Source organism: Glandiceps talaboti, chromosome 14, assembly GCF_964340395.1.
Source record: "Glandiceps talaboti chromosome 14, keGlaTala1.1, whole genome shotgun sequence".
Classification (NCBI taxonomy): domain Eukaryota; kingdom Metazoa; phylum Hemichordata; class Enteropneusta; family Spengelidae; genus Glandiceps; species Glandiceps talaboti.
In genome coordinates this window covers 15,835,931-15,845,431 of record NC_135562.1, presented here as the reverse complement: position 1 = coordinate 15,845,431, position 9,501 = coordinate 15,835,931, and positions in this window count along the sequence as shown.

Below are 9,501 nucleotides of genomic sequence, written 5' to 3'. Positions count from 1 at the left end.
AAAGATAAATAACAGATTTTCAGTGAATACATCTTTGGTTACTTGATGAAAATGATGTCCCTCCAAGTTGCAGCTAGTGCAGGCTCACAATTTTGTTCGCAAGCCTCCTTCGCGCTCTAAAAAAGATTATGCCGCTACAATGACAGTGAATGCACACAGAAGTTTTCGTAGCCTCCAACCCCAGTCGTTCGGTACCCCCCCCCCCCCACACACACACACCCACACCTAGTCGCGTATTCTGGAGACGTTCAACTCAAAGTTTCATGGTAAAATTCAGTAAAATAACAGTGGCACTGATCGACTTCGTGTCCATACATACAGATACTATATATTTACATGCATTTACAAATACATATTGGAGTTGGAAGGAGATATCTCAAATCGGACTGTAACCTATACTTGTCAATCATCAAAATGAGAAATTCCATAGTCACAGCTGACCACTAGGTGGCGGTATGATCCGCCAATTGTAGATGTTATTAAATAGTTCGATGCCCCCGTCTCTGTTGATCCTAGGATTGTAGCGTCTGGTGTTGATAGCCTCCCTGATCTTCCTCGGGTGGGGATGTATCAATAAAATTTATAATCCATGGAAACAGCGCCACAGACGATGATATGATAATATATATAGCTACGGGAACGTTCCGCTAAAGCCGATGTGCAACATTTTTGGTGAATGCTAAAAACTTCGAACTGCTTGTGCATTACTTACCTCTGTAAATCATTTTATCTACTATAAGGTAAAGACTATTTTGGTCAACGGCAGAAATAGACTGTGTGTGTGTGTGTGTGTGTACGTACGTACATGTACGTACGTACGTGTGCGTGCGTGCAAGTGTGTGCGTGTATGTGTGTATATGTATGTATGCGCGTGTGCGTGTGCGTGCGTGTGTGTGTTCATAACGTACATACCTATATCTGCACAAGCTGATCCACGTTTTTTTTTGTAGAATGGCTACTGAAACTGACATGTACAACATTTTCTGTTCAATTTCTAGTCGTTGATGATAAGCAATATTGGTCATACACAACAAACTCAATCTATTGATGTACATGTATCACTGAATTCCAAACAAAAAGCAGATTTTGTGTCGTTTTCCTGGTCAAAGTGCGTTATTCAAATGCTTATTTTATATATCCTAATCATTACTACATACCCCCATTGAACAATTGGCTATGGGGCCCTGTTAAACACACACCACGTACACATTCCACGAAGAGAAAACCTATCTAGTAATAAGCAGTTTATTGAAGCCCCCAATAAGTATTGTTGTGTGTTAAAGAGTTTATTTCTCTACTACTATCGTGTTTGTGGATATGACACCTTGCTAAAGTCGTATAGGGAAAAATATTAAAACGCGTTCCACATCACGCAAACTCGATCATGCGCCATTCAGACTCTATCACTCCAAAAAACATTCTTTGGCCGCAGTAGGGAATTAATTCAAACTGAGATTGACATTTCGGCTTACCACAATCAGTTCCAAGTGATTATTGGTTGACTTTAATTCTCATTTGTACAGCTACAGAACAATATAATCATTCGATGACAATCTTAAATTAACACATCACCTCATATAAAACGTCTCATCGTACTCGGTACAAAACTGTCACCCTAAGTTTGCGATATGTTTCCATGTCATGCTCCTGTACGTACGATCATTTGACCTTTAACCAACATTGCCAAACTAGTCGAATTTAAATAAAATTGCTAAAATACGGTAACCCCTCGTAAAGGTATTACACAGCCCAAATATTAATCGATTATCCACTCTGACAACAGTGGCTCGGGAAAGGCTATATTTGTTTACAAATAATTTTTTTTCTTTTGAAGATTGAACTTTCTGCGCGAGGGGTTACGTCTTCCTTCTCGTGCCTTGGCGAAGGCTGCATTCTCCTGTCTCCTTTTCCAATATTTCGCGTTATTTGATATGGTCTTATTAATACTTGTGTTTGATCGACCATTTCTTCGGTTCATAATACGGATCCTCTGACCCCATGTCTGAGGTGGATGATAAGTGCGCCTGCCATTCTTCAGCATCTGCCTTCCAATTGAAGAAGGTTTTGGGCTGGGCGTTTTCATTTTGTACCTGAAGACCGAAAGGAAATTACACTAACGAGTTAATATAAAACAAAAACGATTGTCTCTTTATCTATTTAATACGTATAATATTCCTTCAAGGCAAAACTGAACCCATGCCGTGCATCTATGGCAACAAGTTAAAATTATAGGCAAAATCAATTATTACAGAAACAGCTCACCGATGTTGCTAAATCAACAAAAATCTACTGATTGTCTCAAAAATAGCAGAACGTTAGCACATGCTGTCCTTTTATAGTGAGCAGATAATAATAATAATGTTGGGTTCTTATATAGCGCTTTCCCATTCCCACACCGTGCTCAAAGCGGTTTACAATTATTATTTCTGGCTCGGATCAGAACGGCACAACGGCCCTTTAGTCTTCCTCAACTCCCTGGGGAGCATACAATATATTGAAGCCATTTCAGCGCATAGGAATAAAGCCTTCACATTGCAACCTACATCCTACCAGGTTCCCAATTATACAGCTTGGTTGACTGAAGCACAGTCATGGTTCAAATCTTGCCCAAGGACTTTAGCCACTCAGAAACAAACAGCAGGCAGCGACAGGGCTCGAACCTGCAACCTGTAGATTCCAAGCCAGTCACGCTAACCATTCACCCATCGTGGCTCCACTGGTAACTCATCAGTGTAGCAATGTCGGTAAGATGTCTTGTCAGACAATTAAAGAAACACTAGGTGGCAGCCAGACCATAAAATGCAGCAACGTTAACGTTTGAAACAAACGACAGCGTTCGAGTATGCACAGATGAATTCAGTGATCACTCGTACTACGTGCATTGAACTGAACTTCTAGCCAACCACCCAATATTTTAAGTTCGTTTAATTCGCCGTGTCATGTCACTGTGTGTTTATAATTGTGTTCAGTGTAGTTGTAATGATTCGATAATTATATATATACTTTGAGTGTATATATACTAGGCATAATTTACATTTCTCAGAATCAAATTAAAAAGTTAAGAGGTTAAAAGGTAGTGTTTATCATCATTATGTCCTCAATTTTACGATTTCCTAGTTATTATAGAGAGAATCCATTTCATGGACGATAAAACGATAAGGACTTTAATGATCCTCCCTGACAGTGATTGTCAATGATGCTCTTTAATTAAAGACACATTTCTAGCATGGATATTATGTTGCAATTAAAAATATACATTGCCAATCGAAGTTGGTTTCTAGTGAACTTTTCAGAATTCGCTACTCCACTACATTACGCAATCCGTGAGATGTCACAAACAACAAGAACAGAAAACGTAATTCGACGTCATTATGGTCCAGTCCCAGGGATGTATGCATGGTCGAATTCTTTATTTCATCAGGGTAATATTAGACAAGTTTTTCATGATGTACGATTAATGTCATTTTTTTAGAAAACAAGAAATTTTATAACTAAGCTTATCCATCTGATGGTACTGATGTGACTGCACGGTGGTCATCTGATAACGTCCAGGTCGAAACAATACCATGTAACTATCGTCACTGCGATTGTGCTATGTACTAAAACACAAATAAATTGACACACTTACCGGTTGCGAGACAGGTCGGGTAGAATCCTTATATTACAACGTCTGAGTCAAAATTGTGAGCGAGCTGTTAAGGCTTGTGGAAACTTCAGACGATCAACCGTGACGAGCCAAATGAAGGTACGTTCTGGATCCCAGCTGAGGTATCACTTCCTATGTGTATGGTGTGTCTCTTCGAATTCCTTCGATATTTGTTGCGACACAGGGTTTATATAGCCTTCAAGAGGATCCAAGCTGCATCGATGTTTAACCAATCAGAGGCTAGGGAAGGTTAATCGAGCCAACGATATATCGTATAACAATTAACATTGATTTCATTATATTATGTTAATTTGGAACCTGGCAACGTTCCAATTAATTATTCAGACTGAGTGTGTTCCTTGACAGTAGATTGCGATATATGCAAATACTCATATTGACTTAGTCTCCGTAGATTAGATTAGGTATATGTGTATACACCCTTCAATGAGATAAACTCGGCAATTAGCATCGGAATATTTCATATATGTTAATATTAAGCTGCAAAAGTACGGCACCTTGTTGGAAAAAAATGTAAAAGTAAACAAAATATAAACAATATGGCCAATTCCAAGCCCCCGTGGGCAAACCATGTAATCATGATTCAGCAGAAAACGGGAATAATATGCTATTTTTGGTAATGCTGAAATCTGTTCAAGCTACGGTGGGTCTACATAACCTTCAGAAGGATCCTAGCAACAGTACTGTTTGGCCAAACAGAGGGAAAGCTAGTAGAGACAACAATCATACTTATTTTCGTTTATAACAATTGGCATCCCTAGGTCGGGTGTATTAACTTTATTATGATATGTTACCTTGGACCCTGGCAGCGCTCCAGTTCTTTGTCCATTGTCTCCTTTCACAGTGTATATCACAGACTGGGACGAGGCTGCAATATGGAAATCGCCATGTTGACAGGCTCCCGTAGAAGTTTAGCAGAACTACATCATGTGTCCTGTGACTAGTGACATACTCTATAGACTTATACTTTGTCACGAGAACCATAATTATACTAAGCTGAACTTATTAAATGTAACCACACAGCAAAACCAGAAGATTAGCCAGTCTACTTCGCAGATCTGTGATTCCCCTTCACTCTTCACAGTCTACTTGCAGCGGTGTCAGTGTCAATTTCAATAATATCATAACACCGCGTGTGTTATAATAATGACGTGTATATCTGAATGTACATACATTAAAAGACACCCATTCAATTCGTTTGCAGTACATTTTATCTTAATGAGTAACGATGAAATAAGCAACTAAGCAAGACTTCAGTAGAAACCCCACGTTCTTATATATGCAATCCCTCCATATATCATTAACTATATACGTCAGCATTATTGACGATAGTGATGTCCTCGTGGGTCAAGAATTTTTGTGGACTGTCTGGTCCCAAACTTTGGAACCATTGTTGGCACAGGTTTTTGTTGTTTAAAAAAATGTTTGAAAGTTTGTTGCACCCCAAGGGTGTTTTATTCCAATCGTCTCACTCCATATATATTCAAATGTAAGAAATCACGATATTTCAAACTACTGAGTTGATCTTTATTTCTTTAAATCTGTATTTTTGTAAATATTTTATCTTTTTATCTCCTACATAATTATGCGGTAAACCAACCACGAAAACTATTAATTAGCTACAGCAACGCGTGGACGTATACCATACACACATCTGTTTACCTAGTACATGACAATAGGAAATGAAAGAGTTCAAGAGAAAAGAGAGCGTTCATGTCAATTCAGGGTATAGAATCAAGCCCTATCTGTTGTATAGAATGAGCCACTCCATGGATTCCGTTTTCTAAAAAGGTGATCCCCTTAGATTACCTTTCTCTAAAACATAACCCTCCCACCCACTGTTCAAATAAATAGAACACTTATTAAAATGCCGACAGATATGATAAGGGACATGAGTCCTAGAGTGCTGTTACTTTACTCAAGAAAACTCCAACCAGGTCTCGGGGAACACGGGGTATATTGTTTTATAGTTTTGAAAAAGTGGTGTCATGGAACAAGGTGGAGTATAACAAATAAACTGACATATACATACCTATGTTAGCAAGACTAGTAGATTGTATGCTGATCAAGACTCAAGAATATGGCGGGGGTGAGGGGGATTGAATATGATAAAAACAACAACATTATAATCAGTAGCGAACTCAATTAATCACATAACCTATATCACTGTTTCTTTCTTGATATTTGAAGTAGGTTTCGGCTTTGACTAATATATGATGTCTGAATTTTGGTTTATAAACTATGGCAAAAGTCTGGAAGTTAAAATTTGTATATGACTTTTTTTTTAAAATTATTAATTACCGACCCGCAAACGGGGCGCCCTCTTTGGTCGATGTTTCTTTTTGCTAGTTGGCGCCTTTTGTGCTGTTTATTTTGTGCTTGTTGTATTACCCATTTTATCTATCGGTATGCCACGCAGAGGGAGAAAGAGAAAAACTGAAGAAGCCGTGGAATATCATGCTTGAAGTCGACAGAGAAATCGATAAATTAATTGAGCAGTTTCCAGCCTTAGCAGCCGAAGAGACGTTACCACTACTGGGTCATGTATTCAACAAAACACTGTCCGACCACATGTAGCCATACATCTAGACACGATTTGTGCAATCTACGTAACGATGATCACTTGGTATGGTGAACAGAAGAATATACACAAAATTACTTCTTTTTTGCACATCTATTACAGATTGTTGGAAGAACAGTTTTATATTGTCATTTTAGTTGTCAGTTTCCACATCCACTATTTCTTGCGAGACTTCACCACAATTTTTGCAATTTTATTTTATTTTTTCTCGAATACGTAAAAAATTCAGGGTCGATGTGAAAAACTAGATGGTGTCGGGTAACCGGAACCAAAAAAATGTTTAGGCCTAATTGAAGCTCTACAGTTTGGTTTGGTAGTACATGGTGTATTACATGAACATTCATGTACACTAGAATTGTGAACATGGGTCAGAAAAAGGGTGTGCATCACAGTATCGATACACATAGACACACTTTCGTGTTTCGAATTATTTTCATATCCTTTTGATATTCTAGCACAATCCTGTTTTTGTTTATGTTAGTGTACGTTATATTCATCATAATTCTTGTCTTTATAAATCATTAAACCACTGATGATGCACACTTCATGACAAAGTGGTCAATTTTATCACATAAGTTGCTTTAGAACCTGTGAATATGTAACGAGCCCAAGGACACACACAAACACACCTCCATCCACCAATGAACACAACTATTGCGTGCAGGCAGTGGAATCACGTGCCCCCTCATTCCAAACTTAAAATAGACATGTTTTGCTCATTTATATAACAAAACATTTTGTGTTTGTGTCGACATAGCATTCAGGCATAAAAAAAAAGAAATCAAACCAAACCAAACCAAACCAAACCAAACCACATAACAGTACATATTTTGGCCGTGCACGTATTAGACGGTGCCGTGCGCTTATTTGCCCAGGCATCGAAGTGGTTTCCAATGACAGCGACCCAGAAGGTATAGGTATGCTATTTGTTGGTAACCGAATAATTCTATAAAGAGTTTGCACAAGATAACAGAGATCACCAACGTCTGCAACTCCTAGGTACGTATACTCTATGGGGTTCCTGACCCAAGACGAGTTCACTTCATTGATGGGGAGGTCATGTTCTCTGTGACAGAGAATTATACATCATATCTATGTTCTATTGGGTGGTTTAATAACGTTTTGCCCACCGTTCGTATGCCTACACACATATATTAGACACTGAATTCAAACGGCCACAAACTATTCTTCAGTATTCTAGTCGAACACAGGCATTCGTCAAGCGATGATGTAGTCTCCCATATCTATACATTTTGTTTATATTCAGAATGTGCTGCTATAAATAGTAGACTATTTTAACATGGATTAAATATCTACGTCTGGGACCATAGACAAAGTAGTGTCTGTTATTTTTCATATGTTGTTGGATAATATACATCGAAACCTCCTAACGGATGGATTCTGAGACATGTGCTTCTCCAGTTGTAACGGAATATATCCATCAAACAGGATAATATTGCGAAAACAGGCAAAACATGGCTTGCAGACAGAGCAATGCCGGGGATTGGATAGAGGTAGGGCTAACGTTAAGTATATTTTCTCTAAAAGTGACATTTCATAGGTTCCAATTTTATTAGAAAACACGGACGAGGATGTGATGGTTGGCAAATTGAGACTAATCTGTTCAAACATTGACAACGTAATAAACATTTAGCGATATATATATATGTATATATATATATATATATATATATATATATATATATATATATATATATATATATATATATATATATACTAATTCAGTGTAAGAGGTAAGTCATAAACTGAAGGAAAAGTGCTCAATACTGAGAAGTAGAGCTGTATTACACAAAATACACAAGTTATGGTACGGAGCCGTTACTCACGGTTTCATGCTTGAATGCGATCTTCGGACGACACAATCAATAATCACAATCAATCTTCGTCCGAAGATCGCATTCAAGCGTGAAACTTTGAGTAACGGCTCCGTACCATAACTTGTGTATTTTATATATATATATATATATATATATATATATATATATATATATATATATATATATATATATATATATCATTTCTTATACTCATGGACATGGAGCTCTATTGAGTTCATTGGTATACCTCCATTGTCGCCATGAAACATGCACACTACTAGCTTCTGTCACAGCAGATGATGCATTGATATTAACTGCATAAAGCTAGTTACATATTGACTGCAATGTCCTGTTTACTCTGACCTGAAATATACCAGATAAGTAGAGGACTAAGTAAATATTTAAACCATATATATAGCCCAGTTCAGTCGATTGCTTTATTTTGGGGTGAAAGGTCACCATATTTATTGAGTAAATGTAAAGCATCCAAAATCCACAGTTGCAATTTAAAGATGGACTTGTAATCTCTAATTCAAAATAGCATGGAGATTTTAAATACTTAACAAAGTACATCAATGTGAAATTTTCTCATCACAGTGTCAAATTTATAATATAAAGCGATTGCATTGTCGACAAAAATATTCTTATATTTGTTTTTTGTATGTATATACATACATATATATATATATATATATATATATATATATATATATATATATATATATATATATATATATATATATATATATGCATACATAGTTGAGGATAATCGTGCTTCAAAGTAACAATATACAAAAATATCATCCAAATTAAAAACATGATTTCAAAATGTTAAAAGATGATACTTTGGAAAAGGAGTCTTAGTAAAATTCTATAATACAATTATTTGTGAACGTTGCCATGGCAACGCATCAACCAAATTTTGAGAAAAGGCAAGCAGAAATTTGTACTGCCTACAATATGCAAAATCTTCCCTTTTGATATTAAGTTATTTGTATGTTGACTCTGTGGAGATATCATATCAGTGCGTAGATACAGTCTTTAGTACTCATTTTCACATTTGTATAACTGCATATAGCTATACATACATACATACATACATACATACATACATACATACATACATGCATACATGCATACATACATACATACATATACATACATACATACATACATACATACATACAATATATGTATGTATGTATGTATGTATGTATGTATGTATGTATGTATGTATGCTTCAAAATATGTTGGCATAAGTACGTCAATGGTATAGAAAATTATAGAAGAAATGAAAAGACGTTGTCAAAACAAAACTCAACTCTAATAGATGATATGCACGTACGTCATCCGTTACCTAGCAACCCAGGCGGCGCCATATTGAGTGGCAAGAACGAACAATGGCGGGTAAACAAAGT